We start from the raw sequence: 22,343 nt of genomic DNA on the forward strand, positions 1-22,343 counted from the left end.
AGCATCACTCGGGACGGACCAAGTCACAATACCCAATAGTAAACGATCCCACGCTCATCATTAAGCGCGGGTCTCACCTCAATATAGCACTACGATGTGCAAATCCGGGGTTTCAAACCCTCAGGACATCATTTACATTCATTACTCACCTCGAACCGGCAAAAACTCTAGCTCGCGACGCCTTTGCCTCTCAAATCAGCCTCCTCACGCGTCGAATCTGACCTAAATCAGAACAAATATGTCACAATATGCTAAGGGAACATAACCCAAGCGAAAACAATCGAAAATATCAAAAAGCTCGAAATTAACAAAACCCGAGCCCCCGGCCCACTTCTAGAAACTCAGAAATTTTCACATCATTAGATTCCTTATCAACCCACGAGTTCATACATACCAAAAGTTCTCAATTCCGACCTCAAATGGTCCCTCAAATCCCAATTCAAAAGTTCAAAGTCCCAAGCCCCAGTTCTTCCAATTTTAGCTTAGATTCCATGAATTTCTAGGTTAATTTCACAATAGAATCACATTTTTGGTTCATAAAAATTACCTACAATCAATTCTCCTTGAATCCCTCTTCAATCTCCCTCAAAGAGCTCTCAATATGATCAACAATGGTGGAAAAATGGCTCAAAATTGCGGAGGAAATGTCTTATAAACTTTCTGCCCAGTTCTGATATTCCTTCTTCGCGAACGCGGTCAACGTCTCGCGTTCGTGAAGCACAAACTTACGTTGACCAATTTTTGCCCTACGCGAATGCATCACACTAATCGCGAACGCGATGCTTCTGCCTCCTACACCTTCACTAACGCGACAACCTTATGCGAACGCGACAACCTTACGCGAACGCGATGAACAAAATGCCTTGGACCCCAATTTGCTCTACACGATCGCGAGTGCCTTCTCGCGAACGCGATGCACTGCTTCCCATCCTTTCGCGAATGTTAGGCACCTCTCGCGAACGCGAAGGCTTAATTCTGGTCTTCCTCAAATCCTTCTACACGAACGCGACATACCCCTCGCGAACGCGAAGGGTTATTTTCTGCAACACCTGAACTCCCAAAATCTACAACATTTCAACTTAGAAATGGTCTGATTGACCACCCGAAACTCATCCGAGGCCCCCGGGACCTCAACCAAGAGCACAAACATGTCCGAAAACCTCATTCAAACTTGTTCCAATCATCAAAACACTTAAAACAACACCAAAACCATCAATTCTCATCGAATTCAAGCCTAAGTTTCTAAAAACTTCCGAAATACTCTTTTGATCAAAAACCCAACCAAACCACATTCAAATGACCTGAAATTTTGCACACACATCCCAAATCACCTAATGATGGCACAGCAACTCTCGGAATTCCGTTCCGACCCTCGGATCAAAATCTCACCTATCAACCGAAAATCGCCAAAATACTAACTTCGCCAATTCAAGACTAATTCTACACCGGTCCTCCAAAACCACTTCCGATCACACTCCTAAGTCAAAAATCACCTTTCGAAGCTAATCGAACCATCGGAACTCACATCCGAGCCCTCTAACTCATAAGCCAACATCCGATTGACTTTTCCAACTTAAGCCTTCTTAAAAGAGACTAAGTGTCTCATTTCTCATCCATTCCACTCCAAACGCAAACCAACCAACTCGACCACATAAAACACAGCTAACGAAGCATAAAGAAGCAGGAATGGGGGAAAATGGAGCGGTAACTCCTGAGACGACTGGCCGGGTCGTCGCATCCTTCCTAACTTAAACAAACGTTCGTCCTCGAACGAGTCAAGAGACATACCTGAAGCCTCAAACAGGTGAGGGTATCTGTTCCGCATCTCCCGCTCGGTCTCCTAGGTAGCCTCCTCCACGGGCCGACCTCTCCACTGCAATTTCACTGAAGCTATATCTTTTGACCTTAACTTCCAAATCTGACGATCCAAAATAGCTACTGGCTCCACATCAAAGGTCAAATCATCATCCAACTGAACCATGCTGAAATCCAAATCATGCGACGGATCTCCAATATACTTCCGGAGCATAGAAACATGAAATACCGGATGCACACTCGACAAGCTGGGTGGCAATTCAAGCTCATAAGCCACCTCCCCAATCCTCTGAAGCACCTCAAAAGGCCCAATGAATCGAGGACTCAATTTCCCCATCTTCCCAAATCTCATAACACCCTTCATGGGCGAAACCTTCAACAAAACCTTCTCACCCACCATATAGGATACATCTCGAACATTCCGGTCCGCATAATTCTTCTGACGCGACTGCGTTGTACGAAGTCTCTCCTGAATCACCTTCACCTTCTCTAAGGCATCCTGAACTAAATCCTTCCCCAATAGCCTAGCCTCATCGGGCTCGAACTAACCAACTGGAGATCTACACCGCCTCCCATACAAAGCCTTATACGGAGCCATCTGAATACTCGATTGGTAGTTGTTATTGTAGGCAAACTCTGCAAGCGGCAAAAACTCATCCCACAAACCTCCAAAATCAATAACACACGCACGCAACATGTCCTCCAATATCTAAATAGTACGCTCGGACTGTCCGTCCGTCTGAGGATGAAATGCTGTGCTCAACTCCACCTGAGTACCCAACTCTCTCTGCATGGCTCTCCAAAACTGCAAAGTAAACTCAGTACCTCTATCTGAGATAATAGAAACTGGAACACCATGCAACCGAACAATCTCCTGGATATAAATCCATGCCAACCGCTCTGAAGAATAGGTAGTACCCACAGGAATGAAGTGCATGGACTTGGTCAGCCGATCCGTAATCACCTAAATAGCATCAAACTTCTTCAAAGTCCGAGGAAGTCAAACCACAAAGTCCATTGTGACCCTCTCCCACTTCCACTCGGGAATAACCATCCGCTGAAGCAAGCCACCCGGTCTTTGATGCTCATATTTCACCTACTGTCAATTGAGACACTGAGCTATAAATCCCACAATATCTTTCTTTTTTCATCTCCACCAATAGTGCTGCCTCAAATCCTGATACATCTTCACGGCACCCAGATGAATGGAATACCGCGAGCTATGGGCCTCCTCCAGAATCAACTCTCTAAGTCCATCCACATTGGGCACACGGATCCGGCCTTACATCCTCAACACACCATCATCACTAATGGCCACATCTCTAGCATCATCATGCTGAACTCTGTCCTTAAGGACAAGCAAATACGGGTCATCATACTGGCGCTCTCTGATGCGATCATATAAGGAAGACCGAGAAACCTTACAAGCCAACACCCGACTGGGCTCCGAAATATCTAGTATCACAAACCGATTGGCCAAGGCCTGAACATCAACTGCAAGAGGTCTCTCCCCAACTAGAATATATGCCAAACTGCCCATACTCACTGCCTTTCGGCTCTAAGCATCGGCCACCACATTGGCCTTTCCCGGATGATACAATATAGTGATATCCTAATCTTTAAGCAACTCCAACCACCTCCACTACCTCAAATTAAGATCCTTTTGCTTGAAAAAATGATGAAGACTGCGATGATCAGTGAATACCTCACAAGATGCGCCATACAAGTAGTGCCTCCAAATCTTCAATGCATGAACTATGGCAGCCAACTCCAAATCATGAACATGGTAGTTCTTCTCATGAGGCTTCAACTAACAAGAAGCATAAGCAATAACTCTACCTTCCTGCATCAATACACAACCAATCCCAACTCTCGAAGCATCACAATATACGGTATATAAACCTGAATCTGATGGTAAAACCAACACTGGAGCTGTGGTCAAAGCTCTCTTGAGCTTCTGAAAGCTCTCCTCACACTCGTCCAACCATACAAATGGGGCACCCTTCTGAGTCTACTTGGTCAAGGGCGATGCAATGGATGAGATTCCCGTAACAAACCGGCGATAATAGCCTGCCAACCCAAGGAAGCTACGAATCTCTGTGGCTGAGGATGGCCTAGGCCAACTCTGAACTGCCTCTATCTTCTTCGGATCAATCTGAATACCCTCGCTGGACACCACATGTCCCAAGAAAGCCACTGAACTGAGCCAAAACTCACACTTGGAGAATTTTGCATAAAGCTTCTCCTCCCTTAATCTCTGCAATATAACTCGCAAATGCTCCGCATGCTCCTCCTAACTATGCGAGTACACCAGAATATCATCAATGAATACAATAACGAATGAATCCAGATAAGGTCGAAATACACTGTTCATCAAATGCATGAACGTTGCTGGGGCATTGGTCAGCCCAAAAGACATGACAAGAAACTTATAGTGACCATATCTAGTCCTAAAAGCAGTCTTAAGAATATTTGAATCCCTGATCTTCAACTGGTGGTAGCCCGAATGGAGATCAATCTTAGAGAACACCCTTGCTGCCTGAAGCTGGTCAAATAAATCATCAATGCGAGGCAAAGGATACTTGTTCTTAATTGTTACCTTGTTTAATTGCCTGTAATCAATGCACATTCTCATTGTTCCATCCTTCTTCTTCACAAACAGAACCGGTGCACCCCACGGTGACACACTAGGCCGAATGAACCCTTTATCTAGGAGTTCCTGAAGCTGCTCCTTCAATTCTTTCAACTCTACTGGTGCCATACGATACGCCATAATAGAAATGGGCTAAGTTCCCGACACCAAGTCAATACCAAAATTAATGTCCCTATCCAGGGGCATGCTCGGTAGGTCTACACGAAACACATTGGGAAAATCCTTCACAATTGGGACAGAATTTATACTGGGAGTCTCAACTCCAACATCCCTCACAAATGCTAAATATGACAGACAACCCTTCCCAACCATACACTGGGCCTTCAAGAAAGAGATCACTCTACTAGGAACATAATCAGTCACGCCACGACACTCGATCCACGGTATACCCGGTATAGCCAAAGTGACTGTCTTAGCATGACAGTCTAGAATAGTATGACACGGAGATAACCAATCCATGCCCAAAATAACATCAAAGTCCACCATGCTCAATAGCAATAGATCAACTCGGGTCTCCAGACCCCTAATAGTCACAACATATGACCGGTACACGTGGTCCACAACAATAGTATCGCCCACCGGGGTAGATATATGAATAGGTAAAGCAAGAAACTCTTGGGGCATACCCAAATAATGAGCAAAATATGAGGACACATAAGAATAGGTAGAACCGGGATCAAATAATATAGAGGCATCTCTGTGGCAGACTGAAATAATACCTGTAATGACAGCATCTGAAACGATAACATTTGTCCTGCCTGGAATGGCATAGAAATGAGCCTGGCCACCGCCTGATCGACCTCCCCTTCTAGGCCGACCCCTAGATGCCTGACCTCAACCCCTAGCTGGCTGGGCGGGTGGTGAAGTAATTGGAGCAGAGGTCGAGGGCTGACCCCTCTGCTAAAACTGACTATCACGAAGTCGAGGGTACTGCCTCTTTATATGTCCAAACTCTCTGCACTCATAACAACTACCCGGTGCTAGAGATGGGGACTGAAGGGAACCCCTCACATCAGAGTGACTAGTAGATGCACTCGGTGCATAAGAACCCTGAGCTAATGGGGCACGAGATGAACTCTGAGCTGGGAGGGCGCTGAGTGAAGATTAGCCCTGCTGAGACCCATGATGACCACGGCCTGAAGATGCCCCACAATACTCTGGACGGGCCGATTGAGCAGGCCTGAAAGAATGACCTCTACTATACTGGAACTGGCCCCTCGAAGGAGCACCACTATAACTGCCCAATCCTCGAGGCCTCTTGGCCTTCCTCTCCTCTCGCTCCCGACGGTGAACCGTCTCAATCTCACGAGCGATATCAACCACCTCCTCGAACGTAGCACCCAATACTCTCTCTAGTCATCAAAATATAGAGATGGTAGTTAAGGCTATCCACAAATTTCCTGATCCTCTCACGATCCGTCGGAATCATCCAAATGGCATGACGAGCCAACTCAGAAAACCTCATCTCATACTGGGTCACAGTCATATCCCCTACGTCAACCACTCAAACTGCCTACACAGCTCCTTTTTGCGGGACTGCAGTACATACTTCTCCAAGAAGAGAGCGGAGAACTACTGCCAAGAAAGGGGTGCTGCACCGATAGGCCTACACCTCTCAAAATCCTCCCACCAAAAAAAGGCAGCCCCCGAGAACTGAAAGGTGGTAAATACCACACCACTAGACTCAAGAATCCCTGCTGTACGGAGCATCCGCTAACACTTGTCAAGAAAACCCTGGGCATCCTCGCCCTCAGCACCACTGAACGATGGAGGTTGGATCCTGCCAAACCTCTCAAGACGCGCTGCTAATCATCCGGCATAACTGGTACTACGAACTCCTGAACTGGTGCAACCGGCTGGGCTGGAGGTGCCCCCGGTGTCTGTAGTCCATGCACTGCCTGCTCAGGTGTGCGAGCAGCGGGGGTCTGATTGCCTCCCCCGGCCTGTGAAGTAGCTGTTGATGTAGTGGCTGAAGCTGCCTGAGCCAGGCCAGTGCAAACTGATAAGATCTGTGCCAAGGCCTCCTGAAGACCCGAATCACGATGGGCACAACTAGTGCCTGAACTGGTGCTGCTGGAGCATTCGTAACTGAAGCCTGATCCGGAGCTAGGGCAGTTGGTGGATTTGCAGGTGCTACCCTCGCTACTCTACCTCTGCCATGACCACGACAACACCCACAACCTCTGGTGGTCTCAACTGGTGGCACTGGTGATCGTCTACCTCATCCAGTAGCTCACGTCCTCACCATCTGTGAGAGAATAGAATGATAGAAGTTTAGTTCTCGAATCAACAAAGTCGCACGACAGAATTTCAAGGATGTGAAGTTTTTCCTAAAGGTTCTGTAGCCTCTCGAGGATAAATACAGACGTCTCCGTACTGATCCGCGAGACTCTACTAAACCGGCTCATGACTTGCGTGACCTATGTAACCTAGGCTCTGATACCAACTTGTCACGACCCCAACCCTGGTCGTGATGGCACCCAAGACATTGCTAGGCAAGCCCGACCAACAATCACTCTCAACCCTTTTCTTTTTAAAATTCGTTACAAGTTAACAGTGTTTCAATACCAATTTAACATAATATAGGTATGAAAACAGTAGATTAAATGTGCGGAAGTCATAATAATATCGCCATATAGCCCACCGATCTGGTGTCACAAGTCTGAGCCTCTAATACCAGTTTATCAACCTAATACATATCAATCTAGGAAATGCGGATAAAAACAAAGGATAGAAAGGAGAGATCAGGGCTGCGGATGCCATGCAGCTACCTCGATGCTCCCGGATATGCGCTGCTCAACTGAAAATCCTCACTCAGCCTCAGATGCACCTGGATCTGCACGCAAGGTGCAGGAAGTAATGTGAGTACTCCGACTCAGTGAGTAATAAGCATAAATAATGACTGAGAATAAGAAATCACGGAGAATCACAGAGTAATCTATAATGCGGCAGTTTAAAACAAGTAATATGAAAGCAATAAACCAATGAAAACAAAATATGATAAATATACAACAAATAAGCAGTTAAGTGATAGACATATAAAGGAAATCAACACATAGAACGGTACCCTGTAGTCCCCGCTGCGGCCTGCAGCCTGATCTATTTATTTATCATCGACGGCGCTCACTGGGGGTGTACAGACACCGGGAGGGGCCTTTTACGGCCCAAGCGCAATATCAAGCCATCTTGTGGCATCAAATCTAGGCCCTCGGCCTCATATCAATATCAGTATAACACTGCTGTGGCGCGCAGCCCGATCCCATGGTATCCTTACATCTGGCCCTTGGCCGTACTCAGTCCAGAAATCATATAAGCCCCTCAGGCATTAGTAAAACATTAGTTCTCATCCCAAAACATCATTTAATATATCATTTTAGTTTCAAAACCGAGTAAAAAGTGGTTGAGTTGTAAAATAGTGGAAAAACGATACGACTGAGTTCAAGTAGTAAGTCAAAACAATGAGGAAATAATGATAAAACTCCCCGGAGGGTCCAAATAATTGGCACGAAGCCCAAATATGGCAATCAGTCCAAATAATGATGATAACAAATAAGCTTCAATCAAATATGCGGTAAAAGCATCACTCGGAACGGATCAAGTCACAATCCCCAATAATAAACGACCCCACGCTCATCATTAAGCGCGTGTCTCACCTCAATATAGCACTACGATGTGCAAATCCGGGGTTTCAAACTCTCAGGACATCATTTACATTCATTACTCACCTCGAACCGGCAAAAACTCTAGCTCGCGATGCCTTTACCTATCAAATCGACCTTCTCGCACGTCGAATCTAACCAAAACTAGAACGAATACATCACAATATACTAAGGGAACATAACCCAAGCAAAAACAATCGAAAAATATCAAAAATCTAGAAATTAACAAAACCCGAGCCCACTTCTCGAAACTCAGAAATTTTCACACCATTAGATTCCTTATCACTCCACGAGTTCATATATACCAAAAGTTCTCAATTTCGACCTCAAATTGTCGCTCAAATCCCAATTCAAAAGTTCAAAGTCCCAAGCCCTAGTTCTTCCAATTTTAGCTTAAATTCAATGAATTTCTAGGTTAATTTCACAATAGAATCACGTTTTTGGTTCATAAAACTTACCTTCAATCAATTCTCCTTGAATCCCTATTCAATATCCCTTAAAGAGCTCTCAAAATGATCAACTATGGTGTAAAAAAAGCTCAAAATCGCGGAGGAAATGTCTTATAAACTTTCTGCCTAGTTCTGATATTCCTTCTTTGCAAACGCGCTCAACGTCTAGCGTTCGCGAAGCACAAACTTACGTTGACCAATTTTTTCCCTACACGAACTCGTCACACCAATCGCAAACGCGTTGCTTCTGCCTCCTACACCTTCGCGAACGCGACAACCTTACGCGAACGCGATGAACAAAATGCCTTGGACCCCAATTTGCACTACGCGATCGCGAGTACCTTCTCGCAAACGCGATGCACTGCTTCCCATCCTTTTGCGAACGCGAGGCACCTCTCACGAACGCGAAGGCTTAATTCTGGTCTTCCTCAAATCTTTCTACGCGAATGCAACATACCCCTCGCGAACGCGAAGAGTTATTTTCTGCAACACCTGAACTCCCAAAATCTGCAACTTTTCAACTTAGAAAAATGTCCGATTGACCACCCGAAACTCACCTGAGGCCCCCGGGACCTCAACCAAGAGCACAAACATGTCCTAAAACCTCATTCATACTTGTTCCAATCATCAAAATACCTCAAACAATACCAAAACCATCAATTCTCTTCGAATTCAAGCCTAAGTTTCTAAAAACTTCCGAAATACGCTTTTGATTAAAAACCCAACCAAACCACATCCAAATGATCTGAATTTTTGCACACACATCCCAGATCACCTAACGAAGCCACAACAACTCTCGGAATTCCGTTCCGACCCTCGGATCAAAATCTCACTTATCAACCGGAAATCGCCAAAATACTAACTTCGCCAATTCAAGGCTAATTCTACACCGGACCTCCAAAATCACTTCAGATCACACTCCTAAGTCACAAATCACCTTTCGAAGCTAATAACACCATCAGAACTCACATCCGTGCCCTCTAACTCATAAGTCAACATCCGGTTGATTTTTTCAACTTAAGCCTTCTTAAAAGAGACTATGTGTCTCATTTCTCATCCATTCCACTCCAACGCAAACCAGCCAACTTGACCACATAAAACACAGCTAAGGAAGCATAAAGAAGCAGGAATGGAGAATAACGGAGCGGTAACTCCTGAGACGACTGGTCGGGTCATCACATACGACACTTGGATTCCCATTTTTGTTTAATGTATGAACGATGGATGTCTTTAATGATTTTCGTCAATATTCAAAATATGAGGATCGGGGGCCAATTAGGATGTTGTCTTACTCCAGCATTGGATGTCCAAAATATGATACACTTTTCAATGATTTCTTTACTAAAGCAAGTGTAAGTTAATAGTATGTGAATTTTTAATATATACTTGTGCTCATATATTTTCTTTTAGATCTAATTATTGATCTTTCTGTTTAATTTATAGAACTTTAAGCTTTTCAAGGTGAATCAATCATATCTTCTCCAACCTTCATCAAAAGTTAATGTTAGCGACATTGTCAATGTAAGTAGTTGTTTCTTCGATTTTATTTAGTCTTGCTTTTTATTAATCTCTACTATCGTATATTAGATTTATGTTTTAATAACTTGCATTTAAAATTATGTTTGCTGTAAATTACTCTGGGAGTCATTTCTCAGAAGTATTATTTTCCAGGATTTTCTACTGGAAGTGGAATATAATCAATTAGTATAATTTACTAGAGCAGTATAATGACTGGATGATTATAAAACTCAATCTATTTAATATACTTTATGAGTTTAATATAGTCATACAGTATACTTCTGTAGCATAATACTATACTTGAAGCAAACATATTATACTTGAAGTCTATCCTGTGAGTGATTGTCTTCCAGTATATTATACTGGGTGATTATTATAATATAGTTGAGTTTTGTTTGACTCCAGTATATTTTACTGGATTTCTACCATATGTAAGACTTTTCTCCAGTAAGTTTTTACTGGACGAGTTATGTTTAGTATAGAATTTTGTTTTATTTGTCATTACTTTTTTTGAATGATTATTTGTCTTTTTTTAATATGCTTATATATTGGACTTTTGCTTGATTTCAGTACCTTTTAATCGAAGTCTGTCGTGTTTAAGCTTGTTGTCCATTATATTCTGAAGGCTTATATTATATGGGAAAGCTATTTTCTGAAGGCTTATTTTCCAGTTTTTATACTGTGTGGTTTTTGATTCCAGTATATTTTACAAGAATTCTTTTGAATGTAAGTTTGTGGTCCAGTATGTTATACTGGATGAATTCTGTTTAGACTATTATTTTGTTTTTTTTGTGATTAATTTTTTTTAACGATTATTTGTCTTATTGTTTTATAATATGCCCTTTGATTATTTTTCTTCTTTATACCCGATTATTTGTTTCAGGATTTCACACCTTCTTAGTCATTTCATCTAGTATATTATACTGGAAGACTGCCATCTGTAGGCTGTTTTATCCAGTAAATTATACTGGATAAGTATATAATATATTTCATTTCATTATATTTTTTAATTCTAATAATTTACTGTACAAAATTATATGTTACTCTTCTTGAATTGTGTTTAGACTCGATAAGAATGTTTATGTGTTATGATGCTGAAATTCTTACCATTTTTCTTTTCTTTTTTCAGAGGGTATCTGCCAAAGTTGAAGATATTGTACGTGCAGATCATGTTAATTTTAAAACAAAGATGAAGAAAAATATTAAACATGTTAAGAACTTTGTTAAGGTAATTAAGTAGTTTGGCAATTTATTTTAGTGTTGATTTCGTTCGCAGAATAATATATTGTATTCATTGTTGCAGGATATTAACAGGAAGCTTGATGTTGTTCTAGAGTTTATTGAAAATGTTAAAAAAGAAAGTAAAAATAAATATTATCATGGCTTGTTGAATGTTGAAAATGAAAGCAATGAATTACAAGATTCCTCCAGATTTTCAAATGAAGAACATGACAAAAGTAGTGAATATCAAAATAGTGAAAGTAATGAATAAGGAGATTATATTCACGAAGACAATTATTCTTATAGAGATGTTGTTGTGACGACCCGGCCAGTGGTCTCATGGGTTACCACTCTGTTTCCCTATTTCTGCTTCTTTATGCTTCGTTATCCGTGTTTTGTGGTATCGGGTTGGTCGGATCGAATTCAGAAAAGATTTGGCAAGGTTTAAGACACTTACCCGTGTTTTTTTGCTAATTTCGGGATTTTTGGTATTTTTCGATTGTTTTTGCTAGGGCTTTGTTCCCTTGGCATATTGTGACGTATTCGTTCTGATTTTGGATAGATTTGACGTGCGTGGAGGCCGATTTGAGGGGCAAAGGTGTCACGAGGTAGAGATTTAGCCGGTTCGAGGTGAGTAATGATTGTAAATGATGCTCTAAGGGTTTGAAACCCCGGATTGCACATCGTAGTGCTATATTGAGGCGAGACACACACTTGATAACGAGCGTGGGGTTGTGTACTATTGGGGATTGTGACTTGGTCCGTCCCGATTGATGATTTTGCCGCGTATTTGACTAAAACTTATTTGTTATCATTATGATTTGGGCTGGTTGCCATATTTGGGCTTCGTGCAAACTATTTGAACCCTTCGAGGATTCTTATTACTATTTCCTCACTGTTTTGACTTATTAATTGAACTCGGTCATGTATTTTCCACTGTTTTACTACTCAGTCATTTTTACTCTATTTTGAGACTTAAATAATATTTTAAATGATGTTTTGGGCTGAGAAATAATGTTTTATTAATGCCCGAGGGGCTTGTGAGTATTTTTGGCTGGGTAAGGCCGAGGGCCTAGTTGTGAGGAAACACTGATACTGATTTGAGGCCGAGGGCCTGAGATATGTACGCCACGAGGTAGCTTGTTAATATTGTTTATGAGGCTGAGGGCCTGAGAGATATATGCCACGAGGTGGCTTGATTGATATGAGGCCGAGGGACTAGATTTGATGCCACGAGATGGCTTGATATTGCGCTTGGGCCATAAGGGGCCCCTCCCGGAGTTTGTACACCCCCAGTGAGCGCGGGTACCCATTGTGATATGAGATATAGCCCGAGGGGCTGATATTGTTCTATGTGATAGCCCGATGGGCTGGTATTGTTCTATGTGATTTGTCTGAGGGGATGGTACCCTTCTATGTGATTGCCGGAGGGGCTGTTATTATTCTGAGATATTGGCTGAGGGGCGGAGTTGTTGACATTGTGCCCGAGGGGAGAACCTTCATGTGTTTATTTTTCATATTTATTTATCATTTACCCGTTAAACTATGGAATTTATGCGCGAGAGGCGAATTTTTGTGCTTATCTGCACTAACTATTTTGCATTCATTTGCGTAACCATTGGAAATTCATTTTCAAAGAAGTTTAAACTGAGCTAAGAGGTTTTAAGAGATTTTATAGCTTCACTGCTTTCTTACTGGTTTTTGAACTGCTTCTATAAAGCATCTTGATATGCTTTACGTGATTTCTTGCCTTCAGTCTTTATTTACATTTGTTACATACTGAGTTGGAGTACTCACTTTACTCCCTGCACCTTGCGTGGATATTCAGGTATTTATACACCCGGTAGCGGGTTTTGGCTGATCGGAGGCAGGGTCATCGGAGTTTAGCAAGGTAGCTGCCGGCGTTCGCAGCATTGCTCTTCTCTTTTCATTTCAATAGTCCGTATTTGTACACTTAAGGCCTTTAGTTGTATTTATGCCTAGTAGATGCTCGTGACTTGTGACACCTCGGTTAGGGCTGTGTTAGGTTGAATTTCCGCTATTTATTATTATTAAATCATGTCTAGACTGCTATTATGTTATTTAATTATTTTGAAAGGTGAATTGAGTTTAGTTGGCTGGCCTTGTCTTCACGAGAAGCACCATCACGACCGGGTAGGGGACTGGGTCGTGACAAGTTGATATCAGAGCCTAGGTTACATAGGTCTCACGAGCCATGAGTAGGTTTAGTAGAGTCTCGAGGATCGGTACAGAGACATCTGTATTTATCCTCGAGAGGCTGCAGAACCTTTAGGAAAACTCCACATTCTTAAACTCTTGTCGTGCATTCTTTGATTCAGCTTGAAATGTATCTCTTGAAATTCCTTCCATGTGTTCGTATATGCACATGAGCGCTCAATATCAGATGTGCTTTGATGGCTTGTTATTCCCTAATAGAGGGGTGAGATGTGATCTCTGTGAGTTGATATTGGGCCAGTCGGGACGACTTGAGGCCGAATTTTGCCTATAGCTTGAGCACCAAGGTGCTGATCGCGCGATCAAGTGTTTTTGAACTTATATGTTTGGTATTGTCCCTATTAGTGGAAGTGACGGCTGGATGTCTATGTGATGAGTATGTTAGTACTGCGAGATGTATCCATATGATTGGAAGCGAGGAGAAGGGTCTGCTGGAGGATAGAAAGAAAACTATTAGGTGCTTGATTTCCATCTTGATTCAAGGTATAGTCCCGAGTTATGGGTGCGTGAAGAATCTTTTCATGTTTCCAAGTTAGGAGTGCAGTAAATTTCATGTTGCGCTATGAGTTCAGACTCAGGAAGACTAAGTGACTACATAAAGTTTATGACGGTGGAAGGTATATAGAAATGTTAATTGGGGGAAAAACAGGTGGGTTATCTCCTGCGAAGTGTTCTGGGGTTGTGTGATCCTTATGTGACTGTTAGAAGATCTCATGTACAAGTGAAATATAAGTGTTGAAGTTTGAATTTTGGGTCGCTTAAGAGAGTAGGCTTAACTGTTGTTAGAGTGAATGCGAGATTTGCAGAAGAGTTAAACTTCTTGATGACCTGTGTTTTTACAAGCTTATAAAAGATTTGAGTTTAACCTCACTATGGTATTATGACATCTATAGAGTATAAGCATTATGCGTTATTGAGTGTATTTTGATCTATGGTTTCGAGCCAAGTGGGGGAGTCTGCTGTTAAGTAGTTGATTGCACGGCTAGGAGCTATGTCGGTTCTAGCTTGAGGCACTCGGGCGAATCAGTTATGGCCTGCGGAGATTGAGAGCGAGGATGGGTCGAGTAAAGGGAAATTTTGACATAGGTTATATTATGCTTCATAGGGTATGGGAATCCTGGAATGTCTGGAGTCGTTGTTAGTAAAGGACGATCGGTGCATAGAATAGGAAGTGGCTTGGTTGCTTTAAGGTAAGGTTACATTCTTAGGCGTCGGAGTGCCAACGAGGAACGGGTTGTTCAGTTCGTTTGATTAGGCTAATTGCAGTTCGAGTAGAGTGTATGACTCTCAGAAATGGTTCTAATGGGTTCAAGCTTTTACATGTAACAATTGGGTAACTTCAAGTTGTATATGTGGTTAGAAACTGTATTTTCATTGGAAGATGTTAAGACTTGTGGTATTTTTATACTAATTATGGAATTCAATGTATCAGTATCAGGAAGGTAAAGGTAACGGATTTAGATTCGTAAGAAGTTTCCTTAGAGTAAAGTATTTTGAATGTGGTGCCTTTGGGAATAGTTAAGAGGGTATTCAGTGGCTTATTGGTCTCAGACGGTGGCTTATTGCTTGGGTCCCATGTGGTAAGCTAGGTTGAGGAATTGTGATGTTATAGCAAGAGGGAGTATCAAGTTGAAGGTAACTTAAAAGGGAACTCGGATAGATGGTATAGCTTGGTAGTGGATCAGATCGATATAGTAAGGATATGAGTAACTCTTTGGATGCTTATGGGGTAATGAGTCTCTGCAGGTGTTTCGCGGCAATTCTTTTGGGTTTTAGAGTCATGCGTAGCTCGGTTGAGTTAGAAGAATTCAGTCCTGATGAGTTAGGGTTGTGCAAATGGTATTCGGGAGTTCTTGATGGTTCCTATCTCGGTTGGAGATGTATATTTTCCTAGTGACATGAGGAGCATAGGATGTATAGTGGTTCCTTTCTAGATGGGATCAATGGGAAGTTCTTGGCTAGTGGAATGCATAGTTTCTTGCGGTTCGGAAGGGACATGAAGTTCTCATGGTTATCCTAGAATGGTATGGGTTATGCGGTATGTTGTACATGATTGAGAATTGCATGTGTGAGGTTGCGGTTCGATTCTGAAAGGAAGGTCATAAAATTCTTAAGCAGCATGGGCAGTTTCATATGATTGGAGGAATTATCTTCAGATGATTAAGGAAATGGTATTGCTAATTGGAGTGATTTGACGAGGGTATATATTTCAGGAAAGACAATGTGATTAAGTTGATGGTACTTTGGTAATATTGCGACACTTTCTTGTTAGATCGACTGTGGATATTCGAGTTTGCTTGATGGCACAAGGGAATTTTAGAGTATCTTTCGTGGAATGATTGGGTATTTGAGGTGTAGTATGCATTCGGACAGCGAAATTGGGATCAGGTATGTTGATTCATGTGCCATATGGATTTGGAAATGGGAAGTTCTCATATTCAGGCTATGTGTGGTTGTGGCTCATGTGTATCAGCACGGTATGGTGATTATTGGGGTTTGGAGACCCGAGCGGATCTTTGTTTCTTGGGAAGTTAGATTCTAGATGTGATATTGGGTTCAGACTGGTTGTCTCTGTGTTGCATTATTCTTGTCTATTGTGCTAAGGCGGCGCTGTTGGCTATGCCGGAAATGCCACTGATTGACTGGCGATGTTCGATGGATTATGTCCTATTGGAGTGGTTCTGTATGTTAAAGACCCAGCGGATGGCTGGGAAAGAGCGTCTTTCTTATTTTGGCTCTCGTGATAGGTGTCAGTGCAGAGGCTCCTCATATTGATTCAGTTCCGGTGGTGAGGAACTTTTCGGATATGTTTCGTATGGCCGGGCATGTCGCCATGCAAGGTTGTTGATTTTGATATTGATTTGATGTTGGGCACCGTATAGTATGGCGTCGGCAGAGTTAAAGGAGGAGCTGAAGGATTTTCTTAATAAGGAGTTCATTGGCAGGCCAAGGTGGATGCGTGTTCTAACTTGAGTCGGCTTGGTTGGCATCAAATTATATTATTGAGGGATGTGTTGATTCGATTGTTATTGAGCTTATCAGTAATCTGGGGAGGTCTATGAGTTACCTTTCTGTGTTGCGAGGTATATGATTTGTTGGTTATGGGCACATATGGTGCGGTTCTATTGGGGTTTTATAGTGGAAGTCGAGTGGGAAGAGAAATTGGGTGTTGCTCGGTGAATGGTATATCGGTTATGTCCTTTTGGGTTTGTGTGGTGTAGGTTATTTGCTTTTTCGTGGTTATAATGTTTTTCTTTGGTTCTAGACATCAAATTGTACGTGGTTATCGATTTCGAGCATAGTGACCTGAGGTGTTTCATGTGGAGTAGTGTTCGGATAGGATTGTGCATCGTAGCTGAGTTATGTGGAGGTATGACCTTGCGGTTAGATTCGTATGTTTTGTTCCTACGATGTGAGACGGATTCTGAGCCTTGTGTTATGGTAGTACTGGTGAGCTTGAGGTACAACTCTTTCATTTGAGTCATTTTCATGGTTTGAGTAGGTTCAGACTGTTGCGTAGTGGTGCGTGTATTGTGCAAGTTGTGGCTTAGGCCTGTATTGGTGTGTCATGTGACCAGAGTAATATGCTAGATTAGAGGAGATTGTTGGGATCAATAATAAATATGAACGGATTCAATTTCAGCATGTTGGAAGGATAATATCGAGCCCCGGCTCAGAAATTTGCTATGATATTCTCCAAAGGAGAAGTGGCTTCGTGAATGGTTGATCTGGGAAATGGTTATGGCTTACTGCGTGCTTTAGTGATCATTGGCAGTGCATAAAAGTGTTGGGATTAGACTTTAGTTGGTAAGAGTTTTCTATCGGTATTCGGTCGTTGTGTGTAGCTGCTATGATTGGAAGTTATCACTACAATTGTTTGAGTTATGTGGTATATCATGTGATTGCACCTGAGATAGCAGATATGGGTTGCTACAGCTTGTTCGGACTTATTCACGGTATAGATGTGGGATTCTGATTGTATTGATGATTTTAGAAGTGGAAATGTGGTTATATGGTTTATGGGCTAGATTGGGTTGTGAAATTTCGGTTGCAATGTGTTATTGGACCTATATGAGATAGGGTGACATGTGATCACCCCCGGGTATATGCTTGGTAAGGTTATTCAGCAATTGGTTGGCTTTTAGAACAACTCTAGGCACGTTCGAGGACGAACGTATGTTTAAGTGGGGGAGGATGTAACGACCCGACCGGTCATTTTGAGCTTTTGCACTTTAATTGCCAGTTCTCGAGCATGACTTGCCCCGTGTGATGTATTATGACTTATGTTAATCGTTTGTTTCGATTTTCAAGGTAATCAGAATGAATTTGGAAGAATAGCTCTTAATTTAAAACTTAAATTTGAAAGGTTTGACTTGTTTGTATATGATCTCAGATCGGGATTTTTATGATTTGGTTAGCTCTGTTAGGTGATTTGGGACTTAGGAGCGTGATCGGAATGCATTTTGGAAGTCTGTGAAAGGTTTAGGCTTGAATTGAAAAAATTAAGATTTCAGCATTTTCCGGTTGATTGGTAAGATTTTGATATAGAGGTCGGAATGAAATTCCGAGAGTTGCAGTAGTTCCGTTTTGTCATTTGGGATGTGTGTGCAAAATTTTAGGTCATTCGGACATGGTTTGGTTGGGTTTTTGATCAAAAGCGGAATTCGGAAGGATTTTAGGAAATTTGGCTTGAATCCGATGTGTTTTGGGTGATTTGATTTATTTGAGGTGTTTTGATGATTGAAACAAGTTTTAATAAGGTATTAGGATGTGTTCGTGCCTTTGGTTGAGGTCTCGGGGGGCCTCGGGTGAGTTTCGAGGGGTCAAACGGATCAATTTGGAGTTAAGGATTATTGCAGAAATTCTGTTTCAGTTGTTGCAGGGATTTTTCCCTTCGCGTTCACGAATGGAACCTCGCATTTACGAAGAGTCCATTGGGGAAGGCAAAGATTAAGCCTTCGCGTTCGTAATGGGAGCTCCGTGTTCGCGAAGGGCTAAGGATTGGAGCATCGCATTCGCGATATGGCAGTCGCATTCGCGTAGAGTTTTTTGGTCAGCTAGGTTTGAGGTCAAATTGTTCATCGCATTCGCGGGAGATGGAGTGCATTTTCGAAGTGTATGTCTGAGGAACCATCGCATTCGCGATGTTCATGTCGTGTTCGCGAAAGAGGAAAGTTGGTCAAAGTAAATTTGTGCTTCGCGAACGCAAGGGTTTGACCGCGTTCACGAAGAAGGAATAAATGCCTGGGCAGAATGTTTTTAAGCTCGTCTTGTCCGCGATTTTGGGGCTTATTTCCTCCATAGTTGATCGTTTTTGGAGATTTTTGAAGGAGATTGAAGAGGGATTCAAGGGGAAACGTTTGGAGGTAAAGATTTTGGACTAAAAACTCGATTATTATGTGAATTCCACCTAAAATAAATCATGGAATATAAGCCTAAAATTGAAGAGCTAGAGCTTGAAATTTGAGACCAAACATTTGGGATTTGAAGGGTCATTTGTGGATGGACTTTGATGTTTTTGATATGTATGAACTCGTGGGGAGATAAGGAATCCATTGATGTGAAAATTATTGAATTCCAAGATGTGAGCCTGGGGGTCGGGTTTTGGTAATTTCATGATTTGTGCCATTTATTGATTGTTTTCGCTTGGGATTCATTCCCTTAGTATATTTTGACATACTCATTCTGATTTTGGATAGATTCGACGCACATGGAGGCCGATTCGTGGGGCAAAGGCATCGCGAGCTAGAGATTTAGCCGGTTCGAGGTGAGTAATGATTGTAAATGATGTTCTGTGGGTTTGGAACCCCGGATTGCACATCGTAGTGCTATATTGAGGTGAGGCACACGCTTGATGACGAGCGTGGGGTCATGCACTATTGGGGATTGTGACTTGGTCCGTCCTGAATGATGATTTTACCTAGTATTTGACTGAAATCTACTTGTTTTCATCATTATTTGGGCTAAATGCCATATTTGGGCCTTGTGCCAACTATTTGAGCCCTTCGGAGATTTTTACTGGTATTTCCTCACTGTTTTGACTTTATAATTGAACTTAGTCATGTTATATTTCACTGTTTTCATACTCAGCCATGTTTACTTTATTTTAAACACTTACATGATCTTTTAAACGATATTTTTGGGCTGAGAAACATGTTTCACTACTACCTGAGTTGCTTGTGAGGATTTTTGACTGAGTAAGGTCGAGGTCCTGAGATATGTACGCCACGAGGTGGCTTGATTTATATGAGGCCGAGGGCCTAGTGATGATGCCACGAGGTGGCTTGATATTGCGCTTGGGCCATAAGGGGCCCCTCCAGGAGTCTGCACACCCCCAGTGAGCGCGGGTACCCATTGTGATGTGAGATTGAGCCCGAGGGGCTGGTATTGTCCTATGTGAATGTCCGAGTGGCTGGTACTATTCTGAAATATTGCCCGAGGGGCAAATTTGTTGATACTATGCCCGAAGGGCAAACCTTTATATGGTTATTTTTCTTAATTGACTGTCAATTACCTTCTTAATCATTGAAAAAGCTTTTCATGAAACTACATTTGAGATAAAGAATTTTACCTATCTTTCACTGATTTACTGATTTTACTTGGTTTTACTGCTTCATTATAGAATGCTTTGTGCCTTACGTGATTTCTTGCTTTCAGTCTTTATTTACATTTGTTACTCACTGAGTTGGAGTACTCACTTTACTCCCTGCACCCCTGTGTGCAGATTCAGGCATTGTTGGTCCCACCAGTGCGAGTTGAGAGCTCCCGACGGACATTCGGAGTTTACGAGGTAGTTGTTTGACGTCTGCAGACCCATGTTTCTCCCTCTTTATCATTTCTATCTCATATCAGACTTTTGTACTAGTTGTAGACCTTTCAGATTTGTATTAGGTTTTATAGATGCTCATGACTAGTGACACCCCGGCTAGGGCTGTGTTAGGTTGTTCTTCTGCGTATTTATGATATTATTTGCTACTTTGGATTATCTATTCATGTTTAGACTGTTTCTAAATGCTAAATTGTTAATAATTGAAAAAATGGGAAGCGTCGGCTGGCTTTGTTTTCACAAGAGGCGCCATCACCACCGGGTCCGGGTTTAGGGTGGAGATAGTTGCTCATTTGTCGGGTGACAAACTAGATGAACAAGAGGAAGATGTTGAGTTACCAAAACAAGATGAACAGTTTAATAAGGAGTTTGAGGATGTTGGACCTTCTATGTCAATGGCACCAATGATAGATATTGAGTCCGTCTGTGAAGAGGCAAATAAAGAAACTGATAATGAATGTCGAGCACATTTTGATTCAATACCATTAGCCATGGATATTGATTCAGTTTATAGAGCACAAGTTACTGAAGAAGTTGTAGCAGGCAGTGGAATTTTATTGGAAGGTCCTTGTCATGAAATAAGACCAGAATGTAATGCAGTTGAACCATTTCTAACAGCTAGTAAAGATGTTGAAGCTATGATGGTTAAAATAACTGATGGGAAATAAGAGCTTTCTACACCATTGTCTAGTGAAAAGATTTTGCAAAATACAGTAGCTGGATTGTTAATTCCATCAGTCATGAATGTTGAAACAGTCATAGATGAAGCTGCACTAGTTGTTGGAGGTTTACTAAAAGGTTGTTGTGATGAAGATACTACAAATGAACATGCAGCAGGTGATGGAATTTCAGTCAAAAGTTCTTGTGAGGAAAAAAGAGTGGAATGTAGTGCACCTGATCAAGTTCTTTCAACTTGTACAGATGTTGATGCTATCATGGAGAAAATAGTTGATGGGACATATAATATTTCTACACCACAAAGCAGTGAAAATATTTTGCAAAATACCGCAACTGCATCGTTAATTCTATCAGTCATGGATATTCAATCATCCCAAGGAGGGCAAAATAATAAGGATACTGATGAAGCAACAACATTTGTTGGAGGTTTAGAGAAAATATGTTGTGATAAAGATAATACTAATGAACAAGCAGGAGGTGATGGAAATTCATTGAAAATTCCTTGCGATCAAGAAAGAATAGAATGTAGTGCACATGATCAAGTTCAGTCAACTGGTACAGATGTTGCTGCTATTATGCAAAAAATAGTTGATGGAACATATCAACTTTCAACACCAGAGTGCAGTAAAGATAATAAGGAAAATAGTGGAGCTGTGTCATCAATGCTATCAGCCATGGATATTCAATCACTCCATGATGCACAAAAGAAGAAATGCAGTGATCAAGGTGAACTAAGTGGTACAAATATAGTGAAAGGTCCTATTTGTAATGAAGAAAGAGCAAACTGTAGTTCAGATGAGACAGATCTTACAGATGGTACTAATATTGATTCTCTTATTAGAAAAATAAATGATGTGACATATGACACATGATCACCATAGTCCAATAAAAATATTTTGCAAAATACCGTAATTGCAGTCTCTCAGGGAAGTGGAACTAATGCTGTAATAGGAGGTACAGATGTTGAAGCTATTTTTCGCGATATTGAACAGGGAAAAATAATTTTGGATTCACCTGAAGTGGAACAACATATTCCTATAGTAAACGTGAATGCACCATCTGGACCAAAGGAAAGGGAACTTGAGTGTACTGGTCTGGCAACTCTTTCTGATATATGTATGCAAGAAAGTAGAGGTAATTTGGAAGAAATTGAAAGGATGTTGAATGAAAAAGCACCTCTTGCTGTTCATGAAATTATTGAAAAGATTCAGTAGGTTAGTGTGCGCAGTTTTATTATTTTATTTAACAGCTGTAAAATGTTATAATGGACGTTAATCTTTCCATTTCTT

This window comes from Nicotiana sylvestris, chromosome 7 (genome assembly GCF_000393655.2).
Source record: "Nicotiana sylvestris chromosome 7, ASM39365v2, whole genome shotgun sequence".
In the NCBI taxonomy this organism is placed as follows: Eukaryota; Viridiplantae; Streptophyta; class Magnoliopsida; order Solanales; family Solanaceae; genus Nicotiana; species Nicotiana sylvestris.